The sequence below is a fragment of the Stegostoma tigrinum genome, chromosome 4 (assembly GCF_030684315.1).
Source record: "Stegostoma tigrinum isolate sSteTig4 chromosome 4, sSteTig4.hap1, whole genome shotgun sequence".
Classification (NCBI taxonomy): domain Eukaryota; kingdom Metazoa; phylum Chordata; class Chondrichthyes; order Orectolobiformes; family Stegostomatidae; genus Stegostoma; species Stegostoma tigrinum.
The window spans coordinates 13,753,323-13,775,616 of NC_081357.1; the positions used below are offsets into that span (position 1 = coordinate 13,753,323).

Consider the following 22,294-nt stretch of genomic DNA (forward strand, 5'->3'; position numbering starts at 1 on the left):
TAGGGTAAAAGTCCGGCACACCATCGCGGGCCGAAGGGCCTGTACTGTGCTGTACAGTTCTATGTTCTGTGGTGGTGAAATATCTGAATGAAAACAAACCAGCTCGCACAGCAAGTCACAAACTTCACAGTGAATGTTATCTCCAACACTCTTTTCATTCATGAGGAAGGATTTGGCAGCCTCTGATTGCTCAAGTGAAATCAAACCCATTAAGAAGGGGGTGGGGGGGCATGAAATACAGGCCCAGCAATTGAAATAAACAGGGCATAAAAACTGTTCAAAATGCAAATTATGTTGGGAATGCCTGAGCCAACACAGATACACAAGAGACAACTCCACCCCAGTGCTTGTAAGATTTACGTGTGGACAATTTTAAACTAGAGAGTCACCAGAACTCATGAGGAAGTATGAACAGGTAATTCAGCCCTTGCTGAGAAACAACAACAGATACAAGGGGGAGACACACCTCAGAAAGACAAAAGTTCAGGTCTATATTCTGGGATGAAAGCAGACTTCCAGGCAAACGTGCAGACACATCAAGCGGTTCACTCTGAGCAAACTGAGAGCCATTAGCAGCATTTCAAGATGATAAAACCAATTAATTCCATACCTCTGATTGGGCAAGTCCTTGGAAAGTTCCAGAAGGTAGCCAGGAGGGTATCCAAACGCAGCCTGGCAGGTCAGGATGAGACCCCATTCTCCATCTGACCTGGAGGCACATCAGGATAAGGCAGTAGCCAGGGCAACTCGCCCTCCAACCAGAGAGAGAATCAATCCGCGCAGAGTGGGACAGACAGAACAATTTGACAGACCAGCAAATGGTACAAGTACCCGGGAAGTATTTCAGTTTCTAAAGAATCAGATCGACAGAAATGGAGTTGGTAAAATTGTAAAGTTTAACTCTTCACGTTGTTGTCTTCCAATAAATTTGGGACCTGGTTGGCTGACTGTGTCCTCGTGCTGTGTCGTCCTTTCCTGATACACGCTCAGGAGCCTGGGTACATTAACATGGTGTCCACTGGGCAAGGAGTTTGCAGGGACTTGGAGACAACCTGTTCTTTACAACACCAGATATCTCCAGTATGGGGAGGGAAGAGAGTCACAGAGAGGGTTCAAAGTGAATAAGGGTGAGGTCTTGAGATACAAGCTGTGGTGAATGTGATAATGGGAACTGCAGATGCTGGAGAATCCATGATAATGAAATGTGAGGCTGGATGAACACAGCAGGCCCAGCAGTATCTCTGGAGCACAAAAGCTGACGTTTCGGGCCTAGACCCTTCATCAGAGAGGAGGATGGAGTGAGGGTTCTGGAATAAATAGGGATAGAGGGGGAGGTGGACCGAAGATGGAGAGAAAAGAAGATAGGTGGAGAGGAGAGTATAGGTGGGGAGGTAGGGAGGGGATAGTCAGTCCAGGGAAGACGGACAGGTCAAGGAGGTGGGATGATGTTAGTAGGTAGGAGATGGAGGTGCGGCTTGGGGTGGGAGAAAGGGATGTGTGAGAGGAAGAACAGGTTAGGGAGGCAGAGTCAGGTTGGACTGGTTTTGGGATGCAGTGGGTGGAGGGGAAGAGCTGGGCTGGTTGTGTGGTGCAGTGGGGGGAGGGGACGAACTGGGCTGGTTTTGGGATGCGGTGGGGGAAGGGGAGATTTTGAAGCTGGTGAAGTCCACATTGATAGCATTGGACTGCAGCGTTCCCAAGCGGAATGCCTGGTTCTTGTAATTGGAATTGATTTTGAGCTGAAGCAGTACAAACACCAGAGGGTGCCATCGTACGTGCCAGCCCCTCTGTTTCAGCCCCTCTGTTTCTCGCCATCTGTTTCTCGCCCTCTGTTTCAGCCCCTAAGTTTCTCGCCGTCTGTTTCAGCGCTTCTGTTTCAGCCCCACAGTTTCAGCCCCTCTGTTTCTCGACCTCTGTTTCAGCGCCTCTGTTTCAGCCCCGCCGTTTCAGCCCCTCTGTTTCTCGACCTCTGTTTCAGCCCCTCTGTTTCAGCCCCTCTGTTTCTCTCCATCTGTTTCAGCGCCTCTGTTTCTCGTCCTCTGTTTCAGCTCCACTGTTTCAGATTGAGCCATAGGGAGGTGCTGTGTTAAAGTGAAATTGACTGGGGCAGAGATTGCCTGACAGCAACAGTGAGAATCATGTAGTTAGTTACAGAAGGAACTATTTTTAATTCACTCCTGGGATGTGGGTGTTGCTGGCTGGGAGAGCATTGATTGCTCATTCCTTGTTGCCACTGAGAAGGTGAACTACCTTCTTGAATTGTTTGTAACATAAATTGGATGGTCAGAGACGATTCTGAACGATGCCTGGAAGGAGATTGGCCAAATGAAGCAAAACTCCAAACTATTGAAAGAAACCTGAACTGGTTCCATTGGAAGCAGTTCACAACAACAGGACTCGAATGAGACCAGCCAAGACAGTTGAGTGATAGAGGCATTGGGCAAGAGAAACTGTTTATCCTGTTTCACAAAGAAACGATATCTTCTGAAAGCACAGCATTAAATTGCTCAAAGAAAGACAGATCATTGACGACAACAGTTAATCAGCCGTCATGGCCAGAGGGGACACATTTAAACAATTTGGACACAGAAGGAAAATATAACAATGGAGTTTTACTGCTTCTTCTCAGTGACAAACGCACAGACCGTCCATCGCAAATGAACTCTGGGCTTTGAGTCAAGGGTTCGAAGATGGGTTGCCCACTGGATCTCATGCTGTGTCAGCCATTTCCCATTGCGGGTCACATTTTTCCTTTTCGTAAGGCTTGCTACAGTGACAAGTCGATGATTTTTATCAGCCAAACCAAGAGGCCACTTTTACAGTATCCAGGTGAAGTGTGTTTCATATGGATTGAAGGTGAAGCTTCAGGCTGGACTAAATCCATTTAACTGAAACAAAGTCAGGCTGGTGAGAGGCTCAGAGGGGAACTTGCAGGTGGTGGAAATCCCCTGTATCTGCTGTCCTTGTCTGTCTAGATGGAAGTGGTGGGGGGGTTTGAAAGATTCACTCTGAGAAGATTTGGTGAGTTTCTAGAGCACATTTTAGGGAATAATCCATGACACTTCTGACATGTACCTTCAACAGACTTTGGGAAGTCAGGAGGTGAGCTACATGCTGCAGTGTTCCTAGCTTCTGACTCGCTTTTGTAGACATCGTCTGAATATGACTAGTCCAGTTTAGGTTCTAGTCAATGGTATCCCCCGGATGTTGATAGTGGGGGATTCAGTGATGGGACAACATTGAAATTCAAAGGACGATGGTTAGATTGTCTCTTATTGGAGGTACGTAGACTACGATGGGCAGTATGTCGTCCAGTGGGTAACAGCGACAGGGAACCATGTTCAATTTCACCTTTGGTGGACTCTCTGTGTGGAGTTTGCACATTCTCCCCATGTCTGCCTGGGTTTCCTCAGGATGCTCTGTGTTCCTCCCACAGTCCAAAGATGAGCAGGTTCGGTGGATTGGCCATGTTAAATTGTCCCATAGTGCCCAGGGTGTGCAGGCGAGGTGGAATAGCCATGATAAATGGAGGATTTCATGAGTAGTGTGGGGAGTGGATCTGGATGGATTGCCCCCCTGGAGGGTCAGTGTGGACTCAATGGGCCAAATGGCCTGCTTCCACACTGTAGCGATACTGTGATATCACTGTTCCCAGTGTCTTCCCACAGTTTTATTTATTACTTCCACCTGTTTGGATTCTTCACCTTCCAGTTCCAGATCATTTCTATCTACCCCAGTTATTCTATCACGTACCAACAATGCTGAGCATCATCATCGCCACTTGCCTGAGGGGCCCAGGTATAACTCTGCACTTTTATAACAAGACCATGAGAAATAGGAACAGGAGTGGGCTGTTCAGCCCGTCGAGCCTGCTCTCCCATTCAATAGGATCATGAACTTAAGGTGAAGCTACAATAGGTGGGAAAGTAAGTTGCAATGAAGAAATTAGAAATGTACAAATGAATGATTGAAATTTGGGAGTTTAACCTGGATAGGTGTGAAATTCCTCATTTTGAACAAAGGAATAGAAAGGTGACAGTGTCAAATGGAGAGAAACCTTCAGAGTGCTTTGGTGCCAAAGGGGTCTGGACATCCTTATGCATCATTTACAGAAACTAGTGTGCAGCTAAAGCAAATGGAATTTTTGGCAATTATTACTGAAGAAATGCAATATAAAAGTTGTGAAGAAGTGTTGCACCTGTACAAGTTATTAGTGAGAGTGCGCCTGGACTGTTATGAAACTGAAAGCCATTATCCACACATCAATCTTTTAGCCACATCTGTAACTCCTTGACTTTATACCTCCCAAGGCCAGTTTTCCCCATGGATCGGGTAGACAGTGGGCCAAATACCCTCCATTAATGCAGGATTATTGTCTGAAATGGAAGACCATTACTTTTAATCATCAGTATTTCCACGGAGTGATTTCACTGAAATGTGGAAGACTGTATCTCATATTAAAGCTGGGACGGGATGAGAGACCTGGATTTCCCTCAGAGTAAAAATTGAACATGAGTCTGTGTGTTGTGATTCATCACCCTCTTTATTTCACAGCGAGAAATATTCCCAGCAATTAGAAAAACACAGACAAACACTGGCTCGAAGATAATGGCTTCTTCCCTCCACATGGGATACATGTGAATAAACCCCCTGTAACAGGAATGATCTTGGAATCAGTCAGTTCTTCAATCACACATTCAGTCTGCCTATATTGTGGCTGTGAGGAGCTCCTGCTGAGAGAGAAAGGTAGGAGTTAATAGGAGCACTTGAGCAGGAGCATTATCAGTTGATGGTTCATTGTCATAGACTCAGAGATTTTCGATAAGGGATGCACAGATGGGCTATGGATATTCCATGAGAAATTCAGATTGTGTGTATTAGATCTGTGTTAAAGCCCTCTGTTCAGGATCAAGGAAACTGCCTTCGGAAAATGTGAAAGAAAGGAATCTGTTTCACAAGGTTCTTCGAACTGTGTGTTAAGCATTGGCTGTAGAGAGGCTTTCAGAAAATAGCTGTGGTGACAAGAGTTGAAGTAGACTGAGAAATTAAAGTTGAAGTGTTGAAGATGCAAGGGAGTTTTGTGTGCATGATCAAATTAAACTGACTGAAGCGAAAACATCAAAGTACTTTCTGAGACAACAGATCAAGTTCAAAGAATGTCAGGTATTCACGAATGGATAGCAAGAAAAACCGTTCTGCCCTGAAAGTCTGTGTACTGTGGTAAGCCTCAACAAGTGAATGTTTCGTCTTAAACGCAACCTTTGTTGCACAATCTTTCTTTTTGGTTTGTGTTTAATGTTTCCCTCTCACCAAAAGGTTATTCCCTGCCAAGAACTTTCCACACAGACGCCAAATCCCAACAGTAAGCAATTCCGTTCTTGGATAAGGAGACCACAATAATGCACCCTCCTCCAGGTTAAAGCCGATATGTACTTCACACATGATTAAAGTAGTTTAAGACAGAGCGAAGCACATTTTACTTTTATACGTCTGTAAAGGTAACAGAATGTCACAGAAAAGAAATCATTTGGAAGTTTTAGCAAAAGCTATTTCCATTAGCCCACTTCTGCTGTAGAAATTAAGAGCAAAAAATCTTGGCTCAAAGGGTTGGTTGTCCTCTTCCAAGTCCCTCAGGAATTCAAGCACATGTTCTTCATATTGTTTATCTTCCAGTTTCCCATCCACTGCCCTGCAACAGGATTATGAACACAGACATTTAATTCACATTCCTCATGACAAAACCTGCCTGGTTGAGCGTAGATTAACTGGGCACGATGAAGAGATTATTCGGGACACCGAGGACACCCCACCAGCTCAGTCCCAGCGCTGATAATGTAATCGATAACCGAGCAGAACGGGCAGGTACATGGCAGGTGGGATTTCGGACAGAGTGAGGTGAGGGGGAAGGGATGTTGGGTATCATTCCAGACTGAATGGCACAGTTCTGAAGAGTGTGCGGGAACAGCGGGATCTGAGGAGCACTGATCATTGAAGGAAGCAGCACACATTGAGAAAGCTTGGGGAACATTGAGCTTCACAACTAGAGATATTGAGTACAAATGGAGGGAAGCCATGCTGAGCCTTTGTTAGCCACTGTTTCGGTCACAGCTTGAGAACTGTGTGAGGTGATGATCACCCCCACTTTAGGAAAGATGTGTGGGTCCTTGTAAGGGTGCACAGGCGTCTTACTGGAATGGCTCAAGGGATGGGAGATTTTAGCAGCAGGTTCAGGTTGGAGAAGCTGGGCAAGTTTATCCGTGGACGTTGGTTGGAGCTGGACCAGATTATGACATGAGTTAGTTAAGGTCAACAAGGAAAAGCAGTTCCCACTGACTAATGGTCCATTAATGTGAGGGAACAGCTTTTGAAGGAAGATTTTGAAAAATCTTTATTCATAGGCCTTGTGTATCATCAGCGACAGGAGTATTTAGTACTCATCCCTAATTGCCCCTTGTGAAGGTTTCAATTTGCTGCCCTCCTAGACTACATCTGTCTATTTGGTGTAGGATCACACAATCCCGCTCGGAAGGGTGTTCCAGAAAAGTGATCACGAAAATCTGAAAGAACAGTGCCACATTTCTAATTCAGGATGGTGAGTGGCTTGGGAGGGAACTTGCAGGTGCTGGTGGTCCCATGTATCTGCTGCCCTTGTCCTTCTAGGTGAGAGGGGTCATGGGTTTGGAAGGTGCTAAGGAGCATAAACAGGAAGTGCTGGAGAAACTCAGCAGGTCTGGCAACATCTATGGAGGGAAAACCAGAGTTAACATTTCAACTCCAGTTACCCCTCATCACGGATTATTTCTTCACAGATGCTGTCAGTCCTGCTGAGTTTCTCCAGCACTTCTTGTTTCTGGTACATGTGAATGTCAGTTTGCTCGCTGAGCTGGAAGGTTCGTTTTCAGACATTTCGTCACCATTCTAGGTAACATCATCAGTGAGCCTCCGATGAAGCGCTGGTGTTATGTCCCGCTTTCTATTTATCTGGTTAGGTTTCCTTGGGTTGGTGATGTCATTTCCTGCGTTGGTGATGTCATTTCCTGTTCTTTTTCTCAGGGGATGGTAGATTGGCTCCAAATCAATGTGTTTGTTGATGGAGTTCCGGTTGGAATGCCATGCTTCTAGGAATTCTCGTGCATGTCTCTGTTTGGCTTGTCCTAGGATGGATGTGTTGTCCCAATCAAAGTGGTGTCCTTCCTCATCTGTATGTAAGGATACGAGTGATAGTGGGTCATGTCGTTTTGTGGCTAGTTGATGTTCATGTATCCTGGTGGCTAGCTTTCTGCCAGTTTGTCCAATGTAGTGTTTGTCACAGTTCTTGCAAGGTATTTTGTAGATGACGTTTGTTTTATTTGTTGTCTGTACAGGGTCTTTTAAGCTCATTAGCTGCTGTTTTAGTGTGTTGGTGGGTTTGTGGGCTACCCTGATGCCAAGAGGTCCGAGTAGTCTGGCAGTCATTTCGGAAATGTCTTTGATGTAGGGGAGAGTGGTTATGGTTTCTGAGCCCGTTTTGTCTGTTGGTTTCGGTTTATTGCTGAGAAATCGGCGGACTGTGTTCATAGGGTACCCATTCTTTTTGAATACGCTGTATAGGTGATTTTCCTCTGCTCTGCGTAGTTCCTCTGTGCTGCAGTGTGTGGTGGCTCATTGGAATAATGTTCTAATGCAGCTTCGTTTGTGGGTGTTGGGATGGTTGCTCCTGTAGTTCAGTATTTGGTCCGTATGTGTTGTTTTCCTGTAGACGCTGGTTTGAAGTTCCCCATTGACTGTTCGCTCTCCTGTGACATCTAGGAATGGCAGCTTGTTGTTGTTCTCCTCCTCTTTTGTGAATGTTATGCCAGTAAAGGGTATTATTGATGGTCTTGAAGGTTTCCTCTAATTTGTTTTGTTTAGTGATGACAAAGGTGTCATCCACAGAGGGGACCCAAAGTTTGGGTTGCTGGTACATGTTTCCAGCCTTCAAGCTCTTTGTTTTTCTTTGCTGTCTAAGGGTTCTCAGTGAATTCCTGCAGTGCAATTTGTGGAGTGTACACATTGCTGCTATCGTGAGTCAGTGGCGGACGTAGTGAATGCTTGTGGATGTGATGCTAAACAAGTCGACTGCTTTGTCCTGGATCCTAAAATGATGGACTGAGCGTAGCATGGATCTCGCAGCTGGTCATCAGACTACAAGCTTCTTTCTGGACTTACTGCTAGATTTCTTACTAGTTGTTACATTTCAGTCATTTAAGATGTTTTGTTTGATTCATTTTTGATTCCTGTACAACCAAAAATGCAAAAAAAGCATGACATTTTTCAAATGGAGATGCGTTAATGTACCTTTCTTAAAGGCCTCCACATAAATGTTTTTTTTCTCTAAAATGAAGCACGTGGAAGACAGTATTTTTCCAATATTGCTGAAGAGATTTTGTTTCGAATGGTGGAGGCTAGTGTTTTTTGATTTAAATGGAGTTGCTTTCAGAGAGCTTTTGAACAAAGCCCTTGTGTGGACAGTTCTGGAGTGAGTTTTTATGTCAGAGAAGATTGAAAGCTGTCTGCTTGTCTCTCGATGAGGAGTCATTTATAAACTTTTACTGTGAAACTAAATGGTTGATTTGAAGATTTCTTTGAATTTTTATTTTCTTATTTTTGAATGCTTGATTTTAATAATTTGGACAGGGAACGTTTCTTGTATACATATGTTAGCATTGTAAGCTGTATCCTTTTCGGCTTCATATCATCGAGGGCATTTAAGAGACACAGAGATAGATGGCCAGTGTATTTAGGGACGTGATTACACAGCAGGATCAATCAGGTAGATCGGTGAGTATCAGTGCAGGTGAAAAGGCATCTCAGAAACCTCCTGTGGCCGTTCATCTCTCAAACAGATATCACTTTTCGAGTACTGGTGAAGAGGGAAGTCTCTCTGAGGGAAAAGAAGAGACAGTCAGATCTGGGGCGCTACGAATGAATCTTATGGTAGGCAGAGATGACAAAATGTAGAAGAATAATTGTTATAGGGGACTCTCCTGGCAAGGACATAGACAAGAGATTCAGAGGCAGTGAATGTGAATCTAGGATTTGCTTTCCTGGTGCCCGGACTGCGGATGTCTCAAAATGTTTGAAGCATGTTGTTAAAAGGGAGAGTGAGAAACCAGGAGTTACTGTAGTTATAGGTAGGAACGACATAGTTAGGAAAAAGCTTAAGGCTTTACACAATGAATATGAGAGGTTTGGAAGAAGATTAAAGAAAATAGAAGCTCAAAGGTAGTAATCTCTGGGATACTGCCCAGGTCTTGCTGCATTTGGACACGGACTGCTTCAGGATCTGAGGAGTTGCCTGTGGTGTTCGAATTGTGGAATTATCAGTGAACATCCCCACTTCTGACTTTATAGTGTGAAGGGGGTGCGGTCACTGATGAAGCAGATGAAAATAGTTGGGCCGAGGATCCTACCCTGAGGAACTCCTGCGGAGATGTCCTGGAGCTGAGATCACTGACCGGTGTGTAACCCACCCAGTTCATACCAGTTCCACTTCTCCAGAAGCAGTCCCAAAGTCCCAGGAGTCTGAAACCCTCCCCTTGCACCATCTTTCCAGCAAAGTATTCAATGACAATGTCCCGTACTTTCTGCTCTGGCTGGCATGTGGAACTGGTAGTCATCGCGAGATCACTGTCTTTAAAGACACACTTTCAACTGGTTTCCAAACTCCCTATATTCTGCTTTTAAGGCCTCATCCTTTTTTTTGAAAACCTATTTTATTGCAAGCAGTGTGTACCATGAGTACTCCCCAACCCCAGAGGATGTCCTGTGTCACTCTGAGATATCCTTGACCCAAACACTAGGCAGGCAACATGCAATCCTGACATCTCATTTGTTGCCGCAGTCACATCCATCTATTTCCCACACAATTGATTCCCCAATAGCTATCAAATTCTCACACTTTCTCCTCGTCTCCTGTGCAATACTGTCAACCACGGTGAAACAAATTTGGCTGTTACTGGTTGTCCCTGAGAGGCTATCCCCACCATCCCCCACCGCCCCACCTACCACTCCCTCACTCTCCCAAGCCGCACCAACAATATCCAAAGTGGTACACCAGTTTTGCAGGGAATCATCACAGGGTGTTCCTGCCCTGCCTGCCTTACCACCTTACTGTGCCTGGTGGTCACCCATTCCCTTCCTGCCTGGGGAACCTGAGCCTGCTGTGTGACCATCTCCCTGTATGTGCTTTCTACAATACTCTCAGCCTCACAGATGATCCACAGTCTCTCCAGCTGCCACTCCTGTTCCGAAGCCTGGTCTTCCAGGAACTGCATTTGGAAACACTTCCTGCACACATCCTGGCCCTGGGCTTTGGAAATGTGCTTGGCTTCCCACATAGAGCAGGAGGAATACAGCACAACTTTGAGCTCTCCCATCATGACTTATCTTTTGATTAAGACTAACCCTGGCTCAATGGAGAGTGTGCAGGAGGACATGCCAGGAGCTGCACCAGGCACACCTGAAGATGAAGTGTCAACATGGCGAAGCTACAAATCAGGGCTATTTGCATGGTAAGCATCATAAGCAGCAAGTGATAGGCAGAGTTAAGGGATCCCTCAGCTAAAGGACTGGATCTACGTTTGACAGTGCTGCCCAATCCAGTTGTGAGTGGCGGTGGACAATTAAACAACTCACTGGAGGAGGAGGCTGCACTAATATCAGTGATGGGAGAGACCAGCGCATGAATGCGCAAGATAAGGCTGAAGCATGTGCAGCGATCTTCAGCCAGAAGCGCTGAGTGGATGATCCATCTGGGCCTCCTCCAGATCTCCCCAGCATTACAGATGCTCGTCTTCAGCCAATGTGATTCCACCCTCGTGATATCAAGAAATGGTCAGGAGGCACTGGATACTGCAAAGGCTATGCTCCCTGACAACACCCAAGCAGTGGTACTGAAGACTTGTGCTCATGAACTTGCCGCTCCCCTCGCCACGCCCTTCCAGTACAGACGCCACACCGCTACCTCTTCTTCTTTCCTTCCTATTCCTGAACAACTTATTTAACACCCAGCCTTGCTCTGCCTTGAGCCTGATCTCTATCACTGCTACAACATCACAATTCCACATTATAACCTGCATTTGTAACTCCCCAGCCTCATTCCCAATTTATTATGTGTGCACATTCTCTCTGTTTTGAGGTTCCTTGCTTTGCTCCCTTAATCCGACTTCACTTATTAACTGAAGGGTCATACCAGACTCAAAGTGTGAGCTTACTCTCTCCACAGACGCGAGCAGAGCTGCTGAGTTATTCTGTTTACCCGTCATCAGCCTGCTTCCATACATTCTCACATATCTCTGGTGTCGGTGGGATGTGAAGTGTGGCCTAAGGTTTGGACACTACCACCTCAACAGAGGGGTCCTCTGCTGGGTTCGACAGTCTCTCGGCAACTAGACTCACCTGACAAAGTACCAACCAGCAGATATGTTTCCAGGTTTAACCTTTGGATCTGTAGGTGCAGGAAAACTCTTGACTTGAGGAACTACATTCACAAAAACATCATGGCTCTGTAAAATTATTCCATTTTCGATGTATCCGCTAATTCCCCAAGGACAGTGACAGGAACAATTGTTTCTGTAAATAAAAAACATTTTACTCGGAGATCGTTGAAGGCATTAGTTACAGTGAGTCAGAGGTTGAAGTTGATGGGGACAGGGTGACTTTGCTGAAATGGGGTAAACACTGATGGACCTGACTGCACAACATCCTCACAGGGTGACACAGCGTTAGGGGAGGCTTTTTATTTGATTGCACACTGGTAGGGCACGGGAGTCATTGACTGGGTCAGCATTTATTGCCCTCTCCCGAGTTGCTCTTGAGAAGGTGGTGGTCAGCTGTCCTCTTGACCCGTTGTAGCCTGTGTACTGCCCCTGCATTGGCACTTTGGTCATTACACTGACCTGCTCCTTTCACCCCTACCCGCAGGTTTTCCCTCCTCGTGGGAACTTTTATCTTTCGAATGTTGGGACTGAATTTGCTTCTATCACCATTTCAGACAGTACTTTCCAGATTACAGTGCTGGAGGGGTGCTAACCAGGCCATAGATAGGGTTGCTCTCTCGTGAAAGAGAGAGAGAGAGACAGAGAGAGAGAGGAAATTGGTGGCGGTTCGATGTGAGGGTCACTACACCCCATGTAAGGGGTGAGTTTGAGAAGGTTTCCCTTCTTGGTGACCTCAGCTGATGCAGAACTTGACCTATGCCATTGGCATTAGTTTGCACCACAAGCCAGCTGTCCAACTAGCTGAGCTGACCAGCCCCCTTGACAACTGCACATTCATCCAGTGGCTCAAATTAACACACTCTCATCATTACCATCTCGGCCACAGTTTCCCCTCCTTTACCCTTCATGGTTTTGAAGAGTGGTCCCAAATGACTTGTTAATCCCTTCTGCTCTGATGCGAATATCCCCAACTTCTGCAGTCTATCCACGTCACAGAGGCCCAGCTTTACTGGTATAAACCCAGTAAATCTCTCCAGGGCCCTGGACTCCTTTGTACAATGTTGAGTCCAGAAACACAGCTGACGATCAGATTATCCAAGTGTGGGAGGGTGGGAGATGGGGTGTGGGGTTGTGGTTTGGAGTGCGGTGAGTGAGACAAAAGTGGAAAAACCCACTCAGCAAAATCCTAAAACAGCCATCCACCTGCCTCTCTGCCAATCAGATATCAGGGCAGAGATGCCCTACCCCGTTTGAACCTGTCAGACAATCAGAGGCATTGACCCACTGAGGGATCAATCTGCTGGCAGTGATCAGGCAAACAGGGAGTGATATCTTTGGGGATGATTGAAGGCAGAGGGACATGAGGGAAGGTGGTGGGACCAGGGCCTGGTGGTAGTTTGCAGTGCCAACTCGCTTGACACTATGTGTGCCTGCGATTGGCCCCAGATTGGGGCACAGCAAGACCTAACCTGACCAGCAGATAGCCCGTTAATAACTATCGGGAAGGCTGCCACATTTCTCACATCAGGCATTTGGCAGCTTAAGGCTCTTAAATGGCCACAAATTGACAACTGAAAGGCATTAATTGGTTCTTTAGTCAGGACGCTTGAACTGAGACCATAGTTGCTGAGGTAGCTGGACCCATGAGACACTGGGGCAGATTTAGACCATTCAGCCCATCTAGTCTGCTCCACCGTTCAATCGTTGCTGACAAGCTTCTCAACCCCATTCTCCTGCCTTCTCGCCATAACCATTGATCCCTTACTAACAGGATAAATATTTCCCAATTATTTGTGATTTAGAGGGAGGCAGACATCCTGCCCAATGTTTCATCTCAATTACCTTGCCAAGAATGAGGGAAATGTCCACCACCCTCCGAATCACTAACCAACCCACCACGCCTCTGCACTGACTAATTGATTGACCCACTCCCTGGACTACAGAGGCACTGGCCATCCCGACTGAGAGCTCCCTGAGCAGGTCACTGACCATGGTCAGTCTCCTGGACTGGTGTCCGAGGGTGCCCCGATTCACTGTGCCAGGGCTCTTAATTGGTGAGTGCTCTATGGACTGCACTGAAGACCGCTCCACTAAACATGACCATTTTGTCTCTGCACATGCCATGTGTGTTCACCAGAGAAGATGCTGGTCATGGTAAGTGGTGCAGATGTGAGTTGCATTAGTAAGGCATCTAGCAATCCCGTTTTAATTGGCACCTCACTGCTGCCCAGCAATTTGGCAAAAGCATAATCAATATAGATAGTTGCTTGCTCGCATGATGATTGGTTTTATGGGGCTTCTCACCCCACGGCCACATCAATCAGACTCCCCGACCAGATTCTGCTCACTGGGTTTGAAATAATCCTCCTGCTTCCCAGATTGTAAGTCTACAGAATCCATGCTTATCAAAATTCTATCCGAATTGACAATGTGATCAAGCAACCCTCTGGGATTCACATTGGCAATGTGCCAGACTGTGTAGAAGGTTTCAAGCACGTTAGTGAGTAAAGGATCGTTTTACATTCTGTTGTAATGTAAAGGAATACATAATGTACCTTCAGTGTTGTGAAAAACTGCATAAATGAGAAGAATTTTCAATCCGATCTCCTCTGCTTCCTGCAGACCCGTTCCATTAACCTTTATTCCAATCCATTGGATGGCTGTGTATTTCAACTCTTTATAATTCTTAGTCGAGAAGCTAAATTGTGTTATCACATGAGAAAACTAAACTATCACCAAAAACACCAATTGAGAGAACTGTCCTAAAATATAAAGACGACTTTAGCATTTTTTTGTAGTGTGAAATGAAATGGGAGAATATGTTGCTTGAGACCAAGGAAACTGTCTCAGAAAATATTTGCAGTTTTAGAATCAAATTACTGGGACACATTGTGAGTTTGATTTGGAGCAATGACTTACTTGAGCGGAGAGGGTGAATTCCAAAAGAAAACGGCACTACCTGAGTTTCCTCAGGGAAATCTTTCTCAGTGACAATCTTTTGAAAGTCCTTTTAATTGGCATCAGTTGTTGAGGGCTCAGGAGAGCTCAGCATAGGAACACGACCTGAATGGTTCCTGAACAAGCGGTTTTAGCCATTAACACAAAAGGCTCCTCAAATATCGACCTTTGTAAGCGCAAATGGGTGATATCAATGTTGAACCGTGCCATCTGGGTTTAACAAATGTCCCGGCCAATTTCCAAACACTAATGAATCAAGTCACATCTGAATTACCTGACTGTAGGGTTTATTTTGAAAGCGCGGTGACACATGGGATGAACCTACAAGGCAATTTACACGATATGTTGAAGCACTTGGCTTAATGGTTAATACTGCTGCCTCACAGCACCTGAGATGTGGATTCGATTCCACCCTCAGGCGACTGTCCATGTGGAGTTTGCGTGTTCTGCGTGAGTTTCCTCTGGGTAATCTGGTTTCCTCCCACAGTCCAAAGATGTGCAGGTTAGGTGGGTTAGTCAGGCTAAGTTGCCCATGGTGTCCAGAGATGTGTCGGTTAGGTGGATTAGGCATCGGAATTGCAGAATTACAGGATAAGGGAACAGGGTTAGGGCTGGGTGGGATGCTGTTCAGAGAGTCATGTGGGCTCAATGAGCTGAATGGCCTACTTTGGTAGTGTAGCAATTCCATTGAATTGCAGTTTGATGAATTGACAATTGGTCTGGCCTAAACTGAATTCAAAAAAACAAGCCTGGCTTACTCGGGCATAACGAGTGACAAGAACAAGTATTGCCAAGCACAGAAAAACTGAACGCTGTATCAGAGATAATGGGAACTGCAGATGCTGGAGAATCCAAGATAATAAAATGTGAGGCTGGATGAACACAACAGGCCAAGCAGCATCTCAGGAGCACAAAAGCTGAAGTTTCGGGCCTAGACCCTTCATCAGAGAGGGGGATGGGGGGAGGGAACTGGAATAAATAGGGAGAGAGGGGGAGGCGGACCGAAGATGGAGAGAAAAGAAGACAGGTGGAGAGGAGAGTATAGGTGGGGAGGTAGGGAGGGGATAGGTCAGTCCAGGGAAGACGGACAGGTCAAGGAGGTGAGATGAGGTTAGTAGGTAGGAAATGGAGGTGTGGCTTGAGGTGGGAGGAAGGGATGGGTGAGAGGAAGAACAGCTTAGGGAGGCAGAGACAGGCTGGGGAGTGGGGGAAGGGGATGCGCTGGGCTGGTTGTGTGATGCAGTGGGGGGAGGGGGCGAACTGGGCTAGTTGTGGGATGAGGTGGGGGAAGGGGAGATTTTGAAGCTGGTGAAGTCCACATTGATGCCATTGGGCTGCAGGGTTCCCAAGAGGAATATGAGTTGCTGTTCCGGCAACCTTCGGGTGGCATCATTGTGGCACTGCAGGAGGCCCATGATGGACATGTCATCTAAAGAATGGGAGGGGGAGTTAAAATGTTTCGTGACTGGGAGGTGCAGTTGTTTATTGCGAACCGAGCGGAGGTGTTCTGCAAAGCGGTCCCCAAGCCTCCGCTTGGTTTTCCCGATGTAGAGGCCCCTTCCCCCACTGCATCCCAAAACCAGCCCAGCCTGTCTATGCCTCCCTGATCTGTTCTTCCTCTCCCCCGTCCCTTCCTCCCACCCCAAGCCGCACCTCCATCTCCAACCTACTAACCTCATCCCACCTCTTTGACCTGTCCATCTTCCCTGAACAGACCTATCCCCTCCCTACCTCCCCACCTATACTCTCCTCTCCACCTATCTTCTTTTCTCTCCATCTTCGGTCCGCCTCCCCCTCTCTCCCTATTTATTCCAGAACCCTCTCCCCTACCTCCTCTCTGATGAAGGGTCTAGGCCCGAAATGTCAGCTTTTGTGCTCCTGAGATGCTGTTTGGCTTGCTGTGTTCATCCAGCTTCACACTGTAGTATCTTAAAACTGAACACTGTGATTGCATTCCCTGTCCTTTAATCTAAATGGGAAATCCTAAACTGTTTAGTCATGTGTGTATTTTACAGAAATTTGCATTGACCTTTAACACAGTAGCTGTTACTTCAATAGATTTCTTCGGAAAACAGAATGACAAACAACGTTTGAGAAGAAGAACAAAAATCTAAACGCTTCTCCTCGACATTCATTGGCAATCCTGTTGCCGAATCCACCAGAGTTCTGGGTTTTACTGTTGATCTGGACAAGCCAAATCAATGCTCTAGGGACAAGAGAAATTCAGAGGTGAGGAATTCTACAGTGAATAACAGGTCTCCGTTCTTCCCCATGCTGGTCTACCATCTGCAAGGCACAATGCAGGAGTGTGAGTGACGATTTTGACTTTCCCGTTCCAACAACGCTCAAGAAGCTTGACACTATCTTAGAAAATGTAACTCATTTTGATTCTTGTGCCTGTTCACCATCATCAACATTCACTCTCTTCTCTATCAATGTCTCATTGCATTTGGGTGGACCAACATCACCATTTAATGTTCCTCGAAACTCAATGTTCACTGCACTGGCTTCGAGGCAAGTCCATTCCTTATTGGGAAAAGAGAGCAAAGTCACACACTGCATTCCAGTTGCTGTCTCATTGAAAAAGAAAAAAACACTGGGCCAATGCAGCAAGAATCCCTCACTCTTACCCATCAACTCCCTTTCAACAAAGCCTTCTGTTCAATAATCCATTACTAAAAATCTTTCTTTCAGAGGATGTGGGTAACATGGCAAGCCTATTCCTGATCCTTTGATCTGGGTGACTTGCCAGGGCATTTTGGAGATCATTTGAGGGCCAAGCACATTACTGTGGGTCAAGTCACATGAAGACCAGCCCAGGTAGAGACAGCATCTTTCCTGTTTGACAGGATACTAGTGACCCAGGTGTGGTTTAAAATCATTGATACTTATTCCATGGGCACCATTGCAAAGACTAGATTTTCGAATCCAATTCGAGCCACCATTATGGGATTTGAACCCATGACCCCAAAGCTGCTTTATCAAAGGAAAATACCGTGGGTGCTGGAAATCAAAAATTAAAAAGCAAAAATGCTAGACAACTCCAGGAGGTCTGGCAGCATCTGTGACAAGAGAGTTTGTGTTTCAAATCTGATAGGACTCATCTACAGAAATAATCACATCAGCCTTAAAGGCTTGCACTCTGTTTCTCTCTCCACAGATGCTGTCAGACCTGGTCAGTTTCTACAACATGGAGGCCCATGATGGACATGTCATCGAAAGAATGGGAGGGGGAGTGGAAATGGTTTGCGACAGGCCAAACGCCAACTCTCCGACACCACCTCCTACCGCCCCCTCGATCATGACCCCACCTCCAAGAACCAAACCATCATATCCATCACCATTCATGACCTCATCACCTCAGGGGACCTCCCACCCACAGCCTCCAACCTCATTGTCCCCCAACCCCGCACGGCCCGTTTCTATCTCCTTCCCAAAATCCACAAACTTGCCTGCCCTGGTCGACCCATTGTCTCAGCCTGTTGCTGCCCCACCGAACTCATCTCCACCTATCTGGACTCCATTTTCTCCCCTTTGGTCCAGGAACTCCCTACATACGTCCGTGACACCACCCACGCCCTCCACCTCCTCCAGGATTTCCAATTCTCTGGCACCCAACACCTCATTTTCACCATGGACGTCCAGTCCCTATACACCTGTATTCCGCATGCAGATGGCCTCAAGGCCTTCCACTTCTTCCTGTCCCGCAGGCCCGACCAGTCCCCCTCCACCGACACCCTCATCCGCCTCGCCGAACTCATCCTCACCCTCAACAACTTCTCTTCTTTTGATTCCTCCCACTTCCTACAGACAAAGGGGGTGGCTATGGGCACCCACATGGGCCCCAGCTATGCCTACCTCTTTGTAGGTTACGTGGAACAGTCCCTCTTCCGCACCTACACAGGCCCCAAACCCCACCTCTTCCTCCGTTACATTGATGACTGTATCGGCGCCGCCTCTTGCTCCCCAGAGGAGCTCAAACAATTCATCCACTTCACCAACACCTTCCACCCCAACCTTCAGTTCACCTGGGCCATCTCCAGCACATCCCTCACCTTCCTGGACCTCTCAGTCTCCATCTCGGGCAACCAGCTTGTAACCGATGTCCATTTCAAGCAAACCGACTCCCACAGCTACCTAGAATACACCTCCTCCCACCCACCCTCCTGCAAAAATTCCATCCCCTATTCCCAATTCCTCCACCTCCGCCGCATCTGCTCCCACGATGAGGCATTCCACTCCCGCACATCCCAGATGTCCAAGTTCATCAAGAACCGCAACTTACCCCCGACACTGGTCGAGAACGCCCTTGACCGCGTCTCCCACATTTCCCACAACACATCCCTCACACCCCGCCCCCACCACAACCGCCCAAAGAGGATTCCCCTCGTTCTCACACACCACCCCACCAACCTCCGGACACAATGCATCATCCTCCGACACTTCCGCCATCTACAATCTGACCCCACCACCCAAGACATTTTTCCATCCCCACCCTTGTCTGCTTTCCGGAGAGACCACTCTCTCCGCGGCTCCCTTGTTCGCTCCACGCTGCCCTCCAACCCCACCAAACCCGGCACCTTCCCCTACAACTGCAGGAAATGCTACACTTGCCCCCACACCTCCTCCCTCACCCCTATCCCAGGCCCCAAGATGACTTTCCATATTAAGCAGAGGTTCACCTGCACATCTGCCGATGTGGTATACTGCATCCATTGTACCCGGTGTGGCTTCCTCTACATTGGGGAAACCAAGCGGAGGCTTGGGGATCGCTTTGCAGAACACCTCCGCTCGGTTTGCAATAAACAACTGCACCTCCCAGTTGCAAACCATTTCCACTCCCCCTCCCATTCTTTAGATGACATGTCCATCATGGGCCTCCTGCACTGCCACAATGATGCCACCCGAAGGTTGCAGGAACAGCAACTCATATTCCGCTTGGGAACCCTGCAGCTCAATTGTATCAATGTGGACTTCACCAGCTTCAAAATCTCCCCTTCCCCCACTGCATCCCAAAACCAGCCCAGTTCTTCCCCTCCCCCCACTGCACCACACAACCAGCCCAGCTCTTCCCCTACCCCACTGCAACCCAAAACAAGTCCAGCCTGTCTCTGCCTGCCTAGCCTGTCCTTCCTCTCACCTATCCCCTCCTCAAACCGTACCTCCATTTCCTACCTACTAACCTCATCCCACCTCCTTGACCTGTCCATCTTCCCTGGACTGACCTATCCCCTCCCCACCTCCCCACCTATACTCTCCTCTCCACCTATCTTCTTTTCTCTCCATCTTCGGTCCGCCTCCCCCTCTCTCCCTATTTATTCCAGAACCCTCACCCCATCCCCCTCTCTGATGAAGGGTCTAGGCCCCAAATGTCAGCTTTTGTGCTCCTGTGATGGTGCTTGGCCTGCTGTGTTCATCCAGCTTCACACTAACTTGCCTCTAGTTCCCTTTTTTTCTCTCTCTCCCTACAGCCTTGAACATCAATGTTACAAACTGTTACATTCTAAGCTGCTGACCATGTTAGAGAATCTGGGCACTACAGAAGAGCACAAACCATTCCATCCAGCAACCCCACAGTCAACTTCCCGAAAAACCCTCAGCTGCAGGGCACCAAGTTATCAGTGTTTCATCCTGAAGATTTTCTCATATTTACTCTCTTTATATTGATTACTTTAATTTCATAGCCTCTTCAGATCTTTGGTAGCCAACTGTTATTTTTTCCAAAAAATATTTTACTGTAAACGAAGATGCACATCTCTCTGTGTTTCATCTCTCTGTCACTTCACTCTTCCTTGTCACTTTACTGTCTTTGCTTCTCACAGTTGAACAACTATCTTTGCCTGTGTCCTTTCTGGTTGTGGAAGCTGTTATAAAATGTAAATTCCGGTCTAGTAGACACCCATTGCCTATTATTCCCGTTTCCTATCAATATTTTGTCATGATTTGCTGTGATCTAAATCTCTCCAAATATGCACATTGACTGGAATTGTCAGAAAAATGCCCTCCTGAGTCCAGTAATTAATTTAGTGAGACGCCAGTCAATCAGTTTTCCTGTCCAGTCTGTGTTTTTCAACGCAATATGCCCACACAAAGGAATAATTCGCTCTCCACACCTTTTTCTGCCCACGAACCTATCCATGGTGACCCCAACATGGTCAGAGAGCAGTATCTCACGGCTGCCTGTACCTGCTGTATACAGCGTGCTGTATTGGTCTGACTTTGTCGTTGTCCAGGAGTGGGGATGGGGGAGTGGGAAGGTTCTACTCAATGCCAGAATTTGCCTCTTCCATCTAAAACACAGAGACTGTCAGCCAGTGATCAGATGCTTTTGAGAACTGGGGTTAGGTTGGGTGAAGACACGAGCAGGAGGAGAGCTCCCTGATCCTTGTGTTGAACCCACCATCACCATCTCTATGAGCACACATGCCCCTCCCTTCATCCACTGCTGGGGATGGAAGCTCTGATATTCTTACTGCACAAGCTGGCAGTGGGAGGCTGGGCAGGCTTGGCAGCTCACAGAGAAAGTGTTAACGAGATCCGAGGAGTAATTTCAGGTCAGTCACATGTTTAAGGGGTTTGGGATGTGCACTGTTGGTGCACTGCAGGTTCTGGCCTAAAAACGTCATTAAATAATTTCCACTGGCACAAACACGACAGAACAAATTAAACTCTCAACTATACTGACCTTGTCCTGAATGACTTGTACTGGCTCTGGACAGTCTATCTCATCACAGAGATCGATCACCTTTTGTTCTAAATCCTCTGCAGCAATTTGATGCCCAAAGAGCACCAACACAGTTAAGAGGATCCTCAGCATCTCAGCGTTCTCTCAGATCACTGTTGAACACACTGACTGACTCTCAGCACCTTCAGGTAGATCCGCAGATTGAGCACACAGCTACATCTTTATACACTGCCTGATGAAGGTGATTATGAATAGAGTTTAGCCTCAGATAGGAAGAGCTGTCTTTTTATTGCCAATTGATGTTCTTGTGGTTAATTTCCTTCCTGTTTGTCCAATGTATGGCCATAGACTGGGGAGGTACTGTGAAAGGAAATTTGGTGCCAATGATTATGCAAAGAAATGAATTATTCTTTTAGCAGCTCCAAAATTACCTGATCCGGGTTTGGACCCACTTTGTATTGATCTGGGAAACCATCCCAAATATACGCTCTGAATTATTTCGTGCAGCTACCTGTGCCATTTGTTTTTTCCAATGTACATAAAAATTAAAGTCGTCCATGATTAATGTACTGCTTTTATTATATGCCCTCATTGTCACTTGATTTATTCTCTGTTCCACCATTTAATTACTGTAGCAGACCTAGACAGACGGGCCCTTTGGCCCACCACGTCTGTGCTGAACATGATGTTATTCTAAACTATTCCCATTTGCCTGCAAATGGTCCATCCAATGATTGGAAGATTACTACCAGTACATCTACTATTTCTGTAGTTATTATCCTTCTGAATCTTAGGATGTATCCCATCAAATCCAGAGGTCACATCAGTCTTAAGCCCCTTGAATTTCCCCAGCAGTTGTTCTTGAATTGCAGTTTTTAGTTTTACCAAATTCTTCTCTTGCTAATACAGTATAATCCAGGCAACATCCAACTAGCGACAGAGAAAGTAGGAACTGCCGATGCTGGAGAATCTGAGATAACAAGGTGTAGAGCTGGATGAACACAGCAGGCCAAGCAGCATCAGAGGAGCAGGAAAACTGACATTTCGAGTCTAGATAACAAAGTGTGAAACTGGATGAACACAGCAGGCCAAGCAGCATCTCAGGAGCACAAAAGCTGACGTTTCAGGCCTAGACCCTTCATCAGAGAGGGGGATGGGGAGAGGGTTCGGAAATAAATAAGGAGAGAGGGGG

At 46.8% G+C, this 22,294-nt stretch overlaps 1 long non-coding RNA gene across 1 annotated transcript; it reads right to left on the bottom strand.

Moving 5' to 3' along the window:
• Nucleotides 1–4,524: 4,524 nt before the first annotated feature.
• LOC132209532 (uncharacterized) lies at nucleotides 4,525–15,289 on the bottom strand. Its single transcript, XR_009445657.1, has 2 exons — nucleotides 11,419–15,289; nucleotides 4,525–5,689 (listed from the first exon to the last, which is right to left on the bottom strand). It is a non-coding gene; the product is annotated as an uncharacterized LOC132209532 (long non-coding RNA).
• Nucleotides 15,290–22,294: the final 7,005 nt, after the last annotated feature.